Source organism: Megalobrama amblycephala, linkage group LG9 (assembly GCF_018812025.1).
Source record: "Megalobrama amblycephala isolate DHTTF-2021 linkage group LG9, ASM1881202v1, whole genome shotgun sequence".
NCBI classification, from domain to species: Eukaryota; Metazoa; Chordata; class Actinopteri; order Cypriniformes; family Xenocyprididae; genus Megalobrama; species Megalobrama amblycephala.
In genome coordinates this window covers 32,957,242-32,977,189 of record NC_063052.1, presented here as the reverse complement: position 1 = coordinate 32,977,189, position 19,948 = coordinate 32,957,242, and positions in this window count along the sequence as shown.

The window sequence follows — 19,948 nt, the reverse complement described above, 5'->3', positions numbered from 1 at the left end:
AATTATGCTATTATTATCAGTAAATATATATATTTTATTAATTCATGCATTAATTCATTGCTTGACTGTAAATTGAGATGTATTCACATCAGCTGCATTTGTCTAGTGTGTATTCATGCATAGCTATGTCATATGATAAAACATTACATTTTGCTTGTTTTACTGAAGAAGTAAAACGAAAAGTAATATAATTAAATTCTGGTCAGCATTTATCATTATTATTGTGTGTAAGTGTTGGGGTGTGCTAGCGATGCAATTCATTCTGGGGTAATCTTAATTTTTTAAGTAGTTATACTTACATTTTTTGAGTATAAAATCAGTCTTCTCCAAAGGCGAGATCTTCGAGTAGCTGTCCGGCGTCTTTGTACAGACATTGCTAACACTGAGGAAAACCGTACTAGGTAAGGTTGTCGAGTTACTAGTGCTATGAGGTGTTAGTGCACCTGTTGCTCATATCTTCATTTTTTATTGCAGGACCTATAATTACATACAATCTCAGGGAAACTACCATGGTTGTATCTTTAACAATGAACAATAATAATGGCAAAAAACAAACAAACAAACAAAAACAAATATGGGATTGTATACACATCATAGTTTGAGAATATATACACAGAAAAAAGCATGATGACTAGATTAAATATCTTTGAATACATCATCATAATGCATAACAAAGTATTTATTTTATTTTATTTATTTATTTATTATTATTATTATTTTGTTATTTATAAGCCTGAGGGATGAAACGAGAGTTGAATTCAACAAGAAAAAGAGGAAAACAAAGGAGATTTTATGCCACTTTTGCTTGTGGATGAACATCTTTTGCATATAAAATAAAAAAAAATTAACAACACATTCATGAGATCACATTTTGGGTTTTCTTAACAAAAAATAAACTGTGGGTCACATTACTAGGGTTAAAAATATAAAAACTTAAATTAACCCTAAATATATTGGTTGTACTACAATCACAAAATTAATGGGCAGCTGTTACTTCAACAAGACCACAAAATAAGCAAGTTTAATCAATATTTTTTACACATAGATGAATTAAACCTGTCACTCATATATTGTAAGTTGTTCCACGTCATAGGTCACATGATAACGTCAACATGATGTCCGGTGTTACAATAGGCTTGTTCGAGATGCATCAGCGCTGCACAGACCGATCGGTGTATGACGGTGTATGTGTATCGGTGACATTCTGAGTGAATTACTGAGACTTTCAAGGTAGACATTTTATCCTAATTGATTTCAATGCTTTGCATTCAAGGTTTACATTTCATTAGCATTCCCTTGGGCCTCATGACCTTGGCTACAAGTATTACGCACAGCTTTTTCTTTGTCTCTCTTTACAGTTCTACCAGAAAGACTCAGAAAGCAAAGAAACACCAGTCCTATGGCCAAACCAGCGCCCTTCTCTGGCTTGGCGGAGGACTGCAATGGATTCCTTCTGCAGTGTTCGCTGGCCCTGGAGATGCAGCCGTATCTATACCCTGACGATCGCTCCAAGGTAGCGTGTATCATCTCTCAGTTAAACGGACGAGCGCTCCAATGGACAGAAACCATCTGGTCACAAGCTGGAATCGTTAATCAGTCTCTGGATAACTTCACCCATTTCAAGGAGGTTTTCGGCAGACCAGCATGTGATTCATCTGCAGGTGAGCAACTCTATCACCTACGACAAAGTTCAATGTCAGTTAATGATTATGCCCTCAAATTTAGAACTCTCACTGCTGCTAGCGGATGGAATGAGCGTTCACTTTTCACCACCTATCGTCAGGGTTTGGATCCCAGGCTGTGGCTACATCTCGCTGCATACGAGGATACCATCTGGCTTGAACGATTCATCCAGCTATCCATCAGATTCGCCACACTTATGCAGTCATGCAACACCAGGGTCATGAACACCAGGGTCAGTCACTATTCACACCATCTTTCCGCCAGCCAGAGCCCATCAGCCCTCCAGAACCAGGCCCCGAATCCATGCAATTGGAGAACAATCAGCTGACGTTTGCTGAGCGACAGAGGCGGCTGACCCGGAGCTTATGTTTGTACTGTGGTGCAGCAGGGCATGTCATTACCACATGCCCTATTCGTCCTCCTCATCCCATGGTGAGTGCTATCCTGCCCTCCATTAAAAATATGAAACCACTCACTACAATTTTAATGCTTACTGCTGTTGATGTCTCTATTCTAGTCAATGCCCTCCTCGACTCCGGGTCAGCCGGCAACTTCATCTCTGGTGCCCTCTGCCGCCAGCTCAAGCTCAAGACCACAGCCACGCCATTCATCTACCAGATCCATTCAGTGACTGGGAAACCACTCAGCCATAAACAAGTTCACTTTTGTGCCGTTCCATTAAAGCTCCAAGTTGGTTTACTACATGTGGAACATTTACATCTCCTGGTTCTGGAGGATTCCACCTCTGATGTGATCCTAGGGCGCCCCTGGTTGGAGCAGCACAATCCCATCATCTCCTGGTCAACCGGCGAAATCCTGAAGTGGGGCGATACCTGTTTCCCAGACTGTTTACCTCTCACTCTTCAACCTTCTGCTCTTCGCTCTAAGACGCTTCCTGTTTGCTCCACCTCCATCGAAAGTCCCGTGGAGAAACTCTCTGTGGATATTCCCCCTTGTTAAGCCTACTTCAGCGATGTTTTCTGCCCGAAGAAAGCCTCTAAGCTGCCTCCACACCAGCCATGGGACTGTGCCATTGATCTGCTTCTGGGTGAATCAGTGCCCCATTATTGTGGGGCCTCCTTGTAGTGCCTCCACTATTGATCCTTGAGCAGAAGGCCATGGAGGAGTACATCGAGGAAGCATTAAAACAAGGCTACAGCCGTCCTTCCACTTCCCCTGCTGCTTTGAGCTTCTTCTTTGTGGCCAAAAAGGACGGAGGCTTGCAGCCTTGTATTGATTATCAGGCTCTCAACAGGATTACAGTTAAGTTCCGCTATCCTCTTCCCCTCATCCCAGCGGCATTAGAACATCTACGCGGTGCCACTGTCGTCACCAAGTTGGACCTCCGCAGCACTTACAACCTCATTCGGATACGTGAGGGAGAAGAGTGGAAGAAAGCTTTGTGACCCCTACTGGACACTATGAATATTGTGTTAATGCGTATGGCCTTGCTCCGCAAGTTCGTCTTGGTCTACATCAATGACATGCTCATCTACTCCCGGAGCATGGCCGAACATCGCCACCACGTTGCAGAGGTCCTGAAACGCCTGAGAGAGTTCATCTGTTCCTCAAAGCTGAAAAGTGCTCCTTTCATCAACCCTCAGTACAGTTTTTTAGATACAACATCAGCAGCAGTGGCATCCAAATGGACGAGGGGAAGGTAGGAGCCATAAAGAAATGGCCCATTCCTTCCATCATCAAAGAACTACAGAGTTCTGTAGTTTTCACCATCTGCCACTGAAGCCTTCAACACCTTAAAAGAAGCATTCACCAGCGCACCGCTCCTTGTTCACCCTGACCCAGACAAACCCTTAATCGTTGAGGTCGATGCCTCCACCACTGGAGTAGGAATGGTGAACTCGCAGCAGCAGGGGAACCCAGCCAGACTCCATGTGCCTTCTTTTCTCACAAACTCAGCCCGGCGGAGAGGAACTACGGCAACAGGGAACTTCTAGCCATCAAGCTAGCCCTTGAAGAGTGGAGGCATTGGCTGGAGGGTGCCAAACATCCGTTTGCGGTACTTACCGACCACAAGAACCTGGAGTACTTAAGGCATGCCCTTAAGTGGAGAACAAGGCAGAGACCAGTGTTAGCTTATAGGTACACGTTAGCTAACGATATGTAACACTGTGCTCAGATCACAATATTATTATCATGTATCAGGCAATAGCAAAGGTAGTATTGGCCATCTAGGAGTATTGATTACTAATAACAGAAACTTAAACTTTGATCAGGCATAGCCTATGTCTCACTCGTTAATATCCGTCCACACTATAACGTTATGTGATATAGCGGTTTCTCATCACGACTGATTTGGTAGTTAGCAAATATTATATATTTATATATGTATATATATAAAGACTTACAGTGCACAGTTCGTTTTCGTCGAGCTGCATCTCTGATTGATCCGTGACAATCAGCCTCCCACCAGCGACCGAACCACAGATAGTAGGCTATAGTGTTATTGAATGTGTTTCATGTTATCCTTTATTCATTAATTCTTATGTTTATTCCGTGCTCATTCACTGATAGTGTGAAGATGCATATGATGTTGTGAGTATGTAGTTGAGTGAACTTGAATGTACATACATGGCATGAATGAAATTGGCTGGAAATTATTTACATTACCAGTACATAATTCAAAACTGTTTTTTGAAAAGTGTAAGACTGTAGGCATTTGTGTTGATGTACATAACTTGTATTCATCAATGTTGGAATTGGTTTACATAAATACAACAGTGAAGAAGCTTCACGTGTAAGTTTATTCATTTAATATCATTATTTACAGTAGTATTACAATGTTGAAGTTCATCATATCGCCGGGATGATAATCCTCCAGTCTACAATGAACGCGGTTTTCAAAGCAGATGCAGAAGTGAAGTCCCGTCTCTTCACCTGCACAAAACACACATGGAAGATAGCAGCGTCCTTTTTCTTGTTAGTAAACCTCTGGACTCGATGTCCTGACAGGCTGGAGTTTGTGCAACCTCCACAAACACAATAATTTGCCACGACGATGATAAATTAAAATACAAAAACTACCAAAAACACACGCTGATTCATGACCACTGTTACTGAATACCAACCTACTCTGCACTCAGTCAACACAGAGCTCAGCGTCGGCGAACAACTCCCTCTCGTAACGTAGAATGACGCGACATTGGGAAAAAATGCGGTTTTTACAGAGACCGTCACTTTATCTACTAAATGTGTGCCCTTATGTCCTGCAAAACATTTTAAAATCCTGCAGTACCTTTTTATATGGTATTTTCATACAAGTTATATATTCATCTCTAAAAAAAAAAAAGAATTTACCTGCATTAAATTAATAACAAAAAATATATTTTCTTTTGTAGGGTCTGAGTCAAAATACCCAATATAAAGTTTTTCTTATGTATTGAGAAGCCTGGCAAAATCTTACACTTTAAAAAACAATTATTCCAAAGCTTCTGAGTGTAATGACATGACCAAAATAAGTATATCACTGTTTCATTAGAATTCAGACAAAAAAAAAAAGCAATTTAAATCAATATCAGGGTAAAACCTGTATATGAGTTTAAAGGAAACATTTTTGTGTTTGTGAGAAATAATGTTTGCTGTAAAACCATACATAAACCAGAGGGAATAGCTCCCAGCAATTAACTGTAGCAAATTCTTTTGGGGTTATTGGTATTTGGAGAGAAACTCTGAGTACCTGAACAAGGTACATATTGTTCCCAGTAAAACATCTCTGTGGTTAAAAGTTGTTTATTAACTAAAGCACCATGCTCAGAGAACATGTCGAAGCAAGTTGGAAAGTAGAGAGTTTGCATATATCATAAGTATGCATTAAGAGAAAATGAATGCCAACAAGTCATGAAAAAACAAGTTGAGGAAAGACTTACAAATAGAAGCAGGTTTGGCTACGTGATTCAGCCAATATTGTATTTTACCAGCTAGAACAAAGCAGATAACTGAACAACAGAATGTCTCAACTATCTCAATAAATATTTTGTCAATGATGGAGTTCAAAATATGTTTTAATCTTTTATGCTAGGATTGAAGCTATTATTTTATAATCATTATTTAACACTGTGGTTCTACACCAATTGTCTATCAAAAGGGAACTTTCTTTAATTTTGGGATACGAGTTTTTAATCTTTGGCATTATGTGGCTGAAAGTAATGTTTTCTCCATACTTTCCTTGTAAACCTTTAACAAGAATGGTGCTAAATTATGACTAGTCTATTCCAGGAGATTTGTTGGCTTTTAATGAGTTAATCCCCTGGTTTCACAGACAAATCGTCTCAGGTTACTCATGTAACCATGGTTCCCTGAGAACAGGGAACGAGACTCTGCATTGCCACGCTTTGGGGAACGTCACACGTGACTCGGTGTCTGAAAAACCAACTATCCAACAACGCCAATGCTCATTGGCCGGCGACAGCCTATGACGTCATAGGGGCGCGACCCGGATGTATAAAAGCGCGCCCGCGGGAGCAGTCATTATCCATCGTCTTGAAGGGACTGCCCAGCAGGCCGCCTGAAGCATGGCAAAGGAACGCAGAGTCTCGTTCCCTGTTCTCAGGGAACCATGGTTACACGAGTAACCTGAGACGTTCCCTTTCGAAGGGAACTCAACTCTGCGTTGCCACGCTTTGGGGAACGATATACCAACGCCGCCATGATTAAGGAGAGTGCCTGCCAAAAAAATATGGCTGAGGCAAAGACCTCAAGGCAGTTCTCAAACTGCCCAGCAACTCCCCCTCGGGTCACACCAGGCTGTCAGTGACAGCATTCCCTTTGGCCAACAGCCCAAGCTGAACTTCCAAAAGGCTACTACCTTTCTCTCTCAACAAATAGAGCCTAAAGAAATCGCTAAGGCGTCCAGGACCCACTTTCCCGAAGGAAAAAGTGGTCCCTTTAAGGGAATGTGGCCAAGGAACCAAAGGGAACCTCGGCCAGCCACTCTTGAGGGGAACGGGGTCACCCTCATTGCCACCAGGGAGGCCGACCTGGTCTTCTATGGGAACAGACTTAGTCCAGGCCAACCCTGTCTGAATACAGAGCCTCTAGAATGCATTCTTGAAGAAGAAAATAGGTAAGAGTGACTGCAGAAAGGCAGAAACCAGCTCAGACCCACGCGTAGAGACGGGCATCCTGGAGAGCAGAACTCAGCTGAATGCTATGAACCCTCATATCGAGGGGAGATAATCCGCTCACCTAGGATCTACCCAGTGCTTAATTAACGCACTGAGGAGGCTGTGCGCTGAAAACCCTGAAAAGGGGAGCACAAACCAGCCTAGGGCTGATTCTTAAGATGGGGCCTGATGAAGGCCTAACCATCATAACCAGCTTAGGGAGCTAAGCACTATTACCAAACCCAACCCCAAGGGGGAAGCGCAGAGCTCACCTAACAGGTAGACTATGCCAAGAGCACATAATCATGGAGGCCCGGGAGGGACTTACAACATGACAACAGAAGTACACTCCAGAAACGACCCGTTTTAGTAAAACGCCTTTCTGAACACCTGTCTAACGTACAGAGACAGATAACTTCCATGGCAGCCGTGGGAAAGCTGCACAGTGCTCCTTAATAATCCACCCAACACAATCCGACAAGCAGTGTACTCAGTAAAAAACACTTTTTACTCTTTAAACAAGAGGAGTACAGCGTACGCCAACACGTATTAAGGAAGGCCTGGAAGGCCTATAACCTCAACAAACACGTGGCATCAGCTCGTGGTAGTGTTTACACCCAAAACAAACACCAGGTCCAATAAAGGCGGCCCGCCCAAGCCAGGTCCAGGAGCACAAAGAAACAACCCGCAAAAGAGGGGGTAAACCGGAGGTGAATCTACCACTTGGGCCCCTGGCCAGCGAAAGTGTATAATAAATATTAAATTTATATGACTAGTTCTCAGGGAGAAATACACCCAAAACAAACACCAGTATGTCCAATAAAGGCGGCCCGCAGGCTTAGCATCCTTCAGGACACACGGCGTAAGTCTCGTGGCCAGAATATAAGATGGAAAATATTTAATAGATGATTTGTTTCCAGGATTTTACCTCAAAATCCAACAAGCACAAAGATCCAACCTAAGCGCTAGGTGGCTCTTAGCTCAACTAGAATCATCGACTCAGAGGCAACAATAGGTTAAACCAAACCTCAGTAAGGTTTCACTACTGACATCTCATTGAGAGCCGCACAGAAAAACACAATCTGTGCCAACATGTAACTAAAAAGGAAGCCTGAAGGGGCCTGCCGATTCAATGACATGTGGCTTCAGTTCGTGAATTTCCAGGGAACCAAGCTACAGGGAACCAGCTCTAACCCAATAAACTATGGGAAGCTAACTGCTACCTGTGCTAGGCTACACTTTCCAAACAGGCAAAGTACCCTAAGTTTGTGGCTAAAGGGAACCATACAAAACCAACATGGCTTAAGGGAGGCTAGTTGAGCCTGCTACCTCAAACAACATGCTGCAGGGCCTGAAGCAGTGTAAAAACCAAAAAACAGTATGTGAGCAGACTGAAATCTATTACACAGCAGTATAAAACTATTGCTAACTAGAAGGAGGCTGAACAGTCTAGCCTACAATCACCGTTATATGCAATATAGCTGATAAACAGATAACTGAAAGGGAGCTGACAGATACCAACTTTTCTCAAAAAGTGATCTAGCTACCCTGAGTATGCAATCCAACAGGTGATGCACTCAGTAACACTGGGGAAAGGATTCACCAAACACTTACATAGAGGCTGCTTCTAAGAAGGCCTACTATCATAAGCGGGTGCCAACCTGTGGCAGCATATCAAGCTCACATACCAAATGTAGGGCAAACGTCTAGAACTCAAAGGAAACTTTGAAATACATGCCATTTGACAGAGAGAAAAAATAAAATCATTGCTATAGATTCTCAAATCTGTTCCAAGCCTTAGAGGACAGAGCTAAAATGCTGGCATAGTCAACTCAAACTTGAAAATATCAAGTGGCTCGGAAGAAAATATTTTTTCCTCTCAGCATGAATGTTCTAGAGAGTGGGGCCTAGCAACATTAATAGCATAAACTTATCTACGCAAAGATAAGGGCCTACCACCTGAGAAACAGCATCAGGTCTCTAACAAAGCAGTCTAAAAACCTAGCTGTTACACTCATCGTTGCACCTACATAAGCAATGGGATAATCTGGGCAAAAAATTCAGCCACTCCCTCAGGAGAAGGCCAAAACTAAAATACATATGGGAATTATTTATACATACACCATACATACACTTAGTTCTAGCCTGGCCAAAAACATACAGGCCTATTCAAAATAACAGGCGTTATAATAAGCCTGATCTCTACCTCGAAATTTCAGATAAGAAATACAGCAAAGATCACAGCCATCGCGCTGGGCGGCCAGTTAGGATCGCCACAAACGCATAAACTGAAGTGATGAGCGCCAGCTCAAACTATACTGACAACAGTCGAACGGCAGAACATACAGAGAGAAAACTGAACAGCAGCCATTCTGTGGCTCGCTCAGTCAGTCTCAACACTCCAGTTTTTGCCCAAAAAACCTCTATTACATGTTTACTGTTACACATTCAGGAAACAATACAGGAATAAAAACAAGGTCGAACATTTAAACGCTTAAATCAGACCTTGTCTTACCTTCCCGCGGCTCGAAGACCAGAGATTCCTTCCACGTTCTTTCATAGTAGAAGAATGATATCCCCGGTTCCATAAGCCTACAAACCTTTTCACTATCAAGCCAGAAGGCGGGCCTTCAGAAAAAGTTTCATCATGGGCCGGCCACCGGCCTGACTGTTCAAAGGTGTTATCCTGAACATGCACAGATTAGAATTAAAAACATATCCCGGGAGGACGAAGAAAAGGGGCGAAGGAAAGTACCAAACCCTCCCTCGCCCAGAGAGGAGAGCAATCAGCGGCGTTGATCACGCCGCCGATCGATCACCTCCCTCAGATCACCTCTCCTTTTCTTCGCATCCCGCCGCTTCTGAGACTTACTCCGAGGTGGAGGAGGTGCTCGAGCGGCGACGCTGGATCTCTGACCCTGCCTCTGAGCCTCGGCTCGAGGCGGACCAGAGCCTCCCGGTTGTCTGGGCCCAGAATCGGACCTGAGTGGTATGAAACTCTTAAACGCTGCTGAGCGCGCCCTCGCCTCCCTAAACCTTCCAACGACCGTTTCAACAGAACCGCCGAAAAGTTCAGATGGCGAGACCGGGGCATCGAGGAGAGAGCCCTTCTCTTTCTCCTCGATGTCCGCCATGGTCAACCAAAGGTGCCTCTCCGTAGCCACCATAGCTGCCATCGATCTTCCAATCGAGGCGGCCGTTTGCTTAGTGGCACGGAGAGCCAAATCCGTGGTTTGGCGCAGCTCAGCCACCGCATCAGGGGACAAACCCTGCCCCTGATCCAGGTCCTTCAGCAGGTCAGCCTGGTACGCTTGCAACACCGCCATTGTGTGCAAAGCAGCACCAGCCTGGCCCGCAGCAGCATATGCTCTGCCGTTCAAACGAGATGTCATCTTAAGGGGTTTAGACGGCAGAACCGGAGCCTTCAGTGTCGGCGCGCTACCCGTGACGAGATAGTTAGCAAACGTCTCGTCAATGGGGGGCATCGACACATACCCATGCTGGCCCAATTCCTCCACATCAGCGAAATTCCCCCGCTGATGCAAATGAATCCTGGCCGAGTATGGGTTCTTCCATGCCTTCCCCACCTCAACATGTAGGTCGGGAAGGAATGGAAGGCTCGCAGGAATTATAGGGTTGTGGTCGGATAGAAACCGTTCGTCCAATCTGCCACGAACGGGCTCTTTCCTGACGCGCTGCCACGGCAGCTGCAGCCTGCCTGCAGCGCGTTCCACAACCTCCAATAATTCCACATATGCTGGACAGGGAGGCTTGGAAGGGAAAGAAGCAACCTCAGTCACTTCTCCCTCTTCCAACGCCATCTCCTGCTCTCGGGGGCTCTCAGCCAGAAGAGCACTCGCTCCTGGATCCGATGATGTCAAGGAGATGGCATCATCGTCATCCAGAAGCTCATCCCCGCCAGCCGTCGCTTGAGGTTGAGAGACTGTGACACCTCTCTCAAACTTAGCGGCGAGCTCCACCTGTGACCCCCATGAATGCAGCCGCCGCTCGGCCTCAGCACGAGCAGGACCAGATCCACCGGGCACAGGTGTAGACGTCTCTCCCTCGAGAAGAGCGTCAGGCGGGAACGGAGCGTTCTCATGGGAAAACGCTCACACAGCTCACAGCCAGTGTTCTCAAACGCCGACCGTGCGTGCTCTTCTCCCAGACATAACACACATAGGGTGTGAGGATCCTCCGGGGTCAGAAACCTCGGACAAGGATCCGCACACTTCCTAAAACCTTTGCCCTCAGACATAGTTCTAGATACTCACAGTTTCGAATTAGAGAAATCGGACAGTGGCAAGACACAGGCAGTCCCTGAAAGACGAAAAGATAATGACTGCTCCCGCGGGCGCGCTTTTATACATCCGGGTCGCGCCCCTATGACGTCATAGGCTGTCGCCGGCCAATGAGCATTGGCGTTGTTGGATAGTTGGTTTTTCAGACACCGAGTCACGTGTGACGTTCCCCAAAGCGTGGCAACGCAGAGTTGAGTTCCCTTCGAAAGGGAACTTAAGCTAATCCCAGACTAAAATGCATGTTTGAGTTGTTTTAACTGAAATCAACTTGTACTGATATATCTTCAAATATGTCAAGTGCCAATGTTTTGTCTAAAGATGTACACCAATAATGTTTTTTTCTAGTGAACGTTCATAAGAGCTACTTAAAGGTGCCCTAGATTATGTTTTTAAAAGATGTAATATAAGTCTAAGGTGTCCCCTGAATGTGTCTGTGAAGTTTCAGCTCAAAATACCCCATAGATTTTTTTTTATTAATTTTTTTAACTGCCTATTTTGGGGCATCATTATAAACGCGCCGATTTTATGCTGCGGCCCCTTTAAATCCTATGCTCTCCACCCACAGAGCTCACGCTTGCCTTAAACAGTGCCTTAACAAAGTTTACACAGCTAATATAACCCTCAAAATGGATCTTTACAAAGTGTTCGGCATGCATGCGGCATGCATGCGTCGGATTATGTGAGTATTGTATACTGTTATATTGTTTACTTCTGATTTTGAATGAGTTTGATAGTGCTCCGTGGCTAACGCTAATGCTACACTGTTGGAGAGATTTATAAAGAATGGAGTTGTGTTTATGCATTATACAGACTGCAAGTGTTTAAAAATGAAAATAGCGACGGCTCTCTTGTCTCCGTGAATACAGTAATAACCGATGGTAACTTTAACCACATTTAACAGTACATTAGCAACATGCTAACGAAACATTTAGAAAGACAGTTTACAAATATCACTAAAAATATCATGTTATCATGGATCATGTCAGTTATTATTGCTCCATCTGCCATTTTTCGCTCCTGTTCTTGCTTGCTTACCTAGTCTGATGATTTGGTTGTGCACATCCAGACGTTAATACTGGCTGCCCTTGTCTAATGCCTTTTATAATGTTGGAAACGTGGGCTGGCATATGCAGATATTGGGGGCGTACACCCCGACTGTTACGTAACAGTTGGTGTTATGTTGAGATTCGCCTGTTCTTCGGAGGTCTTTTAAACAAATGAGATTTATATAAGAAGGAGGAAACAATGGAGTTTGAGACTCACTGTATGTCATTTCCATGTACTGAACTCTTGTTATTTAACTATGCCAAGATAAATTCAATTTTTCATTCAAGGGCACCTTTAAATACTATAATTGATCTAAGACCTAATCCTGGTTTAGACTAAGCCCTGTCTGTGAATCAAAGCCAATAGTTAAGTCTAGTCCTGTTGCCGCCTTTTGTTCCTGAGTATCCTTGATATTGTTTATTATTTTCCCTTAGTTTTCTTATCTACACTGAACAAAATTATAAATGCAACACTTTTGTTTTTACCCCCATTTTTCTTGACCTGAACTCAAAGATCTAAGACTTTTTCTATGTACGCAAAAGGCCTATTTCTCTCAAATGTTGTTCACAAATCTGTCTAAATCTGTGTTAATGAGCACTTCTCCTTTGCAGAGATAATCCATCCACCTCACAGGTGTGGCATATCAAGATGCTGATTAGACAGCATGATTATTGCACAGGTGCCTTAGGCTGGCCACAATAAAAGGTCACTCTAAAACGCAGTGCAACACATCTCCTTCGCATAGAGTTGATCAGGTTGTTGATTGTGGCCTGTGGAATGTTGGTCCACTCCTCTTCAATGGCTGTCCGAAGTTGCTGGATATTGGCAGGAACTGGAACACGCTGTTGTATGCGCCGATCCGTAGCATCCCAAACATGCTCAATGGGTGACATGTCCGGTGAGTATGCTGGCCATGCAAGAACTGGGATGTTTTCAGCTTCCAAGAATTGTGTACAGATTAGTGGTGAGCATAGATTCATTTTTTTAATCTAGATTAATCTCACTGTAATCTTGTAATTAATCTAGATTAATCTATATTAAAATGGCTCATTTGAATTCTGCCGAAAACATTCAGAATATGTGTGCTACCCAAATAATGACTAAAAGTAATCCGCCATTTTGTCCGACAAAGCAGTCAGGAGTTAGAAGATTAACCTTGGTGGAGTTAAACTTGAAAAATTGTGTATATTGACATCTTTCCGCGTTTGAAACAACATTGATTCTCATGTTCATTCATGTTTATTTGATGCTATACATGAACTAGTAGGAAGAGATGATTGGTTTACGAGCCTCTTGAGATGAGGCGCTACAGCAATCTGTCACGACCATGGTCACGACACATTAAAGAGCAACAAAACGGTTTTTATTGTTTGAATTTCTTTAAAAAAACTACACAGTTTTAAAGCTGGGACTTTGTTTAATATCATAAGTAACCTGCTCTGTCTTGTCTGTCGATGTGTTGTCAGTATCCTCTTTGCTCCGCAATGTATTTTTCACTCTGTGTGGTGTGTCAGCGCCATGGCTTGTCGGACAAAGCAACAGTAACTAAGGGGGGCGGGTCTTTGCAAAGGGTCAATTCAGCTAGGTATACATCCGCGCTAAAATATCAAGGTGAAAGTCATCATAGCTTGCGTAGTATAGACCCAGCTCCCAACCCAACTTTGAGAATAGATTAACGGCGATATTTTTTTTATCACCCGATAACGGCCCACCACTAGTACAGATCCTTGCAACATAGTGCCGTGCATGAATGTGTGAATGTCATTGTGGATGAATGGCACAACAATGGGCCTCAGGATCTCAACACGGTATCTCTGTGCATGCAAAATGCCATCAATAAAATGCACTTGTGTTCGTTGTCCATTACATACACCTGCTCATACCATAACCCCACCGCCATCATGGGCCACTTGATCCACAACATTGACATCAGCAAACCACTCACCCACACGACGCCATACTTGCAGTCTGCCATCTGCCCTGTACAGTGAAAACTGGGATTCATCCGTGAAGAGAACACCTCTCTAAGTGCCAGACGCCATTGAATCTGAGCATTTGCCCATTCAAGTCAGTTACGACGATGAACTGCAGTCAAGTCGAGACCCCGATGTGGATGATGAACATGCAGATGAGCTTCCCTGAGATGGTTTCTGACAGTTTGTGCAGAAATTCTTTGGTTATGCAAACTGATTGTTGCAGCAGCTGTCCGGGTGGCTGGTCTCAGATGATCTTGGAGGTGAAGATGCTGGATGTGGAGGTCCTGGGCTGGTGTGGTTACATGCCAATTGCACGCTTCCTCAAAACTTGCGACATCTGTGGCATTGTGCTGTGTGATAAAACGGCACATTTTACAGGCCGTCCACACAGAGATGCATTTTTGTGAATACGCACAAATTTTGTATTAGATAAGCGTTTCGTCCACACGGATCCGGCGTTTTCGGAAGGTGAAACCACTATTTTTGAAACCGGGTCCCAGAGTCGATAAATCTGAAAATGCCATCTTTGCGTTTTTGTGTGGACAGCCTATCCATATATTTTGTGAAACGATGATGTCAGCACCCCACGTGTCGACCCTAGTCAGACGACGCTAACAGCACAAAACAGCAACAACAACAATAATAGCAGACTCTAGATGCTTGTGTTCGTGCTGCAGAAGCTACTGAGCCAAAATAAAAGTTATTTCTAAGTTTTACTATAGTTTGTATACAGCGCACAAGGTTTATCCGCATGCTCCAAGACAAGTCTTAAGCCGGGTGCACACTGTGCGATTTATAATAGTCTTTTACGATGGTTGCTTGTCAGACTGTACGAACATGATCCTCATGTCACACTGTGGGATCTCAGCTGTCATTAATGTCAGACTGTACGACAGTCAAGACGCATTAAAAACGGACGCGCGCATGAAACACTTCGATGACAGTGAGCTGCGTTACACACGGGACTGAAATGGTGGCTAACAAAGACATCTCTATCATTAATTTTGATCACGGCTTTTCTTGAAAAAACAAAGACAATTTGACGTTCGTCGTAGGAGAAGTCACACTGGAGGATTGTGTGGCAAATCTTCTGACACTGCCAGAATTTCGTCAGAGGTAAAATTTGATCGCGACGGTCATTAACCGGCTGTCTGTGAACATGTCAAACTAGCGATCAAAGACTACAGATTTTAGGCTAGGATTATAGAAATCTTTTAGGATTTGCAAAATTTGTCTCAGAAGACCAAATCGTGGCCAAAATCGCACAGTGTGAACCAGCCTTTATTCGCTGCTTTAAGTGTATCTCTGTGGCAGAATTACAGCACCACATACTGGTCTGGCATGTATTCTACATCGTTTTGAGTCGTTTCAGTGGTTTCGTGTGGACGCAGATATTTCTTGCGATGAGGAGAAAAAGAAGATAGGGTAAGCTCCGGCTTCATGTGAATGTAGCCTTAGAGTGGCCTTTTATTGTGGCCAGCCTAAGGCACACTGTGCAATAATCATGCTGTCTAATCAGCATCTTGTTATGCCACACCTGTGAGGTGGATGGATTATCTTGGCAAAGGAGAAATGCTCACTAACACAGATTTAGGGCCTGTTTACATCTGGTCTTTTCATTCGAATCAGATATAAATCTGATCGCTCAAACCACTTCAGGGGCCTGTACCATGATGGTAGTTGAACAAATTCAGGGTTATAGGATTAGTTTCGAGTTGACAAAACCAAACCACTCCAATCCGGCTTTGTTGGTACCATGATGCTGATCATCAACTTTCTCTATCAACTCAGGCTTTGATCCTGAGTTTGTGGAGTGCGTGCACATGAATGTGTGACATCAGTGGTGAACAGCCAATCACATGCCTTGCAACAGAGAGAAACTCAGTTTCACTTCTCACTTCTCTTCTCAAAACTCTTTTGCTGAAGATTAGGAGATTGAAGAAAATGAAGAATTTAAACTCATTTACATTGACAAAAATATTTGTCAATGAAAGAGGACAAATAAAAGAAATGATCTTTCTCTATCAGTGCAAGTGAAACTTGTGAATTTAGTTTATTTAGTTGATAATATATAGCGATAGAGACTCAAACATGTAAGGTCACATGTAGTCATATTAAAGTTTATTTACATCTTATATATATTACATATGATCTGTATATATTAATACTCATTGAAACTAAATAATAACTGTTAAACTAAAATCGCTTGTGTAATGGATTAATAATAATATATATCATTGAATTATTTTATAAATCATATATAAATCATAAAATAAAATATTAAGTAATTATCATTAAAGCCAGACAATTTCATTGTTATTATTATTATTATTATTATTATTTTATTTTTTTTATTTTTTTTACTTTATAGTAATCTTTAATTGGGAGGAAGAGAAACTGGGGGAGTGATTTATTCTCATCAGCCTATTTGGTGCCGTTTTCCCAGTATTGTCTTGTCCCAGGCACAGTAAAGTAACCCCGAGTGACCATCCACCTGATCTCTGAGTGAATTTATTACATCCAACACACACACAGTCACATTATTTATATTATATATTTTATTAAATTAACGTGGAAAAAATATAATAATATATAAATAAGGAAATTAAAGTATAAACACTTATTTTATTTTTGTTTAGAGTAAAATTTATAAGGAATACATAATGTTAACACATTTTTTCACTTTAGATCTCTTGAAGAAAACACCTGAAAGTTTCTTTTTTTTTTTTAAATATTTTATTTTCAAAATCAAATATGCACAAAATTTAGCTAAAGACACTACTGAAAGACAAAAGGCATATATATTTAACTAATTCAGCATTTAAAGTTGATTAGGCATTTGTCAGCATTGTGTTTGGCCAGCTATTTAACTTCTGTTGCATGCTAAAAAAATGTACTAGTCGTTTTTTTTTTTTTGTTGTTGTTGTTGTTGTTGTTGTTTGTTTTTTTTAGGATTCACCAGCCACCATGCCTGTTTCCTCCACACACTAAATTTCCTATGATCCTCCCTGGTCATCACCTTCACACCCTTTTTTTATTTTATTTCTTTAGTTAACAGGGACATTGCACATTAATAAAACATTTCTATTCCAGAATTAGCCGAAGGCTATTTTTCATCTGTAGTCCCAGGACAGAATATTACAAGTCACCCTAGAAAGAAATATGTGGTTAAAATACATACTAGTATAACACACTACATAAAACCCATCTATCAATATAAAAAAACTCAATAAAATAAAAACAAAACAAAATAGCAGGACAGCCAGCAGGTGTAAATTCTAATGTTGACAGAGCTGATTATTAATAAACAATTTCTTTACCTAAACTCTAAATAATTTATATGCATCTAGTTCTCTTATGGTTGCTTGAAATTTATTCCATTGTCATGCAGAGAAAGCAGACTTACTAAGATTACTCCGCCTGAGTGGTATAATATAATCTCCTTATTAACACCTCTAGTGGAGCGATAAGAAGTTGTTCTGATAGTAACTAACTGACTAAGAGGGGGAGAAGTTAAACCAATTTTTTAAATATTTAACGATGAAAATGTACTGATTTCTTATCAAGAACTTTAAGTGTACGTTTATATAAAGATTTTAGAGTCACTGAACTCAACTGAGACCAAGTTGTTAAACAATAAATAATGGGAGAAATAACCATAGAGTGCATAAACATCTTAGCTGCCTCTAGTGACATATAATCTCTAGTAAGCCTGAAATTATAAAGATTAAACTTAACCTGCTTACAGATCTTTTTTACCTGTGCTTTGAATGTAATTTTAGACTTAATCAGTACTCCAAGGTATTTATATTGAGAAACTACCTGCAGCCTCACCCCAGACACATAAACATCTGGATCATTACTGATACTGTTTGACTTAGAAAAAAACATACACACTGTTTTATACAATTTTAGTTTGTTAATTGTTTTAAACAATTTTCCTTTAACCATGCTGATACATTAACCATAGAATTTGTAAGTTCATTAAAAACTTGTCAAACTACCATGTAAATAAATGACATTATCATCTTCATACATTTGTATATTTATGCCAGGACATACAGAGTGAAGATCATTTATATATAAAGCAAAAATCAGAGGACCCAGAATATATCCATGAGGAACACCAGTAGATGTACCTAGATCAGTTGATTGATGATTTTGTATTTGAACACACTGAGACTGATCTAACAGGTATAATTCTATCCAATTGAGTGTATGCAAGGAAAAATTTAAACTAGATAACTTTGATATGAGAACTGTATCAAGGCTTTTTTCAGATCAAGAAACACGGCTCCTACTATGCTACCTTTATCTAAAAGAGTTTTAATATTATCTATAAAATAACAATTTGCTGTCTCTGTTGAGTACTTTTTTCTAAAGCCATACTGCATTGGATGCAAAAAATCAAAATACTGCCTTAATGTCACTAGCAGAAAGGCAGCGCAATATAAACACCCACATGGAAAGAACCTATATGTGGATATATGCGCATATATGAAACCTATATGCAGTGTATATGTACATATATGCTGCATATATGCACATATATGATAATATATATGCTGCATATATGCGCATATATACTGCATATATGCTATATATATGCTGCATATATGCGCATATATACTGCATATATGCGTATATATACTGCATATATGTGTATATATGCCTAAGAATTAACGAAAAAAATTATGTAAGAATATAGGCGAATGTAGCAGTTATGTATTGACAATTATTTTGGATTCCACTTGCATGACCATATGGGGTTTCCTGCATGCTACTTGGGGTGTTGACGCACTTTGCTGCTTCCCAGTCTGCATGAAATCACATAGGTCGCACAAAGTTTTTCGGTGATTCGACCCCTGAAAAAACCTATATAAACATATTGTTTCAATATAGGTTTGATATAGGTTTTCATATATTCATATATATTGGCCGTTTTCTATATTATATGTACATATATAGCTAATGTACATATATGCACACATATATATACACATATATGTACATATATGTACACATAATATAGGAAAACGGCCAATTTTATATATGTCACATATATTAAAAACCTATATCAAACCTATATTGAAACATATATGTTTATATAGGTTTTTTCCATGTGGGACCAATTTCACGTGTTCGTGTAGCGGTGTGTTTTCTGCGTTGTGTCGTAATCAAAGACAGACTGCGAAAAATCTTGCCATCAGGTCCTCCCTTTATTCTGTATAACACAAATGGCAATATATGAGGACTTGTGCAGCATACAAACAGCATGCGGCAGCAACGCACAACGCTGAGAAAGAGAGATATTAAAAGTAACTTAAGTAAAGAAAAATAATCAACGAAACATCTGAATGTACATCACAGAGGGGTTTTGGATTACAATCATACAAATATATCATGTGAATTCAGCTGTTACATGAAACATGGCCTTAATTGAATCACCGCAAAAACTTTGTGCGACCTACCGCTGTGATGTCTCATGCAGACTGGGAAGCAGCAAAGTGCGTCAACACCCCAAGTCAGCATGGCGGCAGGAAACCCCAAATATGGTCATGGCAAGTGGAATCACAAAATAATTGTCTAAATACATAACTGCTACATTCGCACATACATAAGTTCTTGCATAATTTTTTTCGTTAATTCTTAGTTTTTGCCTTGATAATAGAAAATATGAGCTAGGCATCATGTATGACAGTCAAAAATGAGATATGAGCTACAAAATGACCAGATCCTGCCATTAGCTATATAGAAGACATATCTTGTATGTATAGGGCTTATATGTGGATATGAAGAAGCAATACAGGAGACCTATATT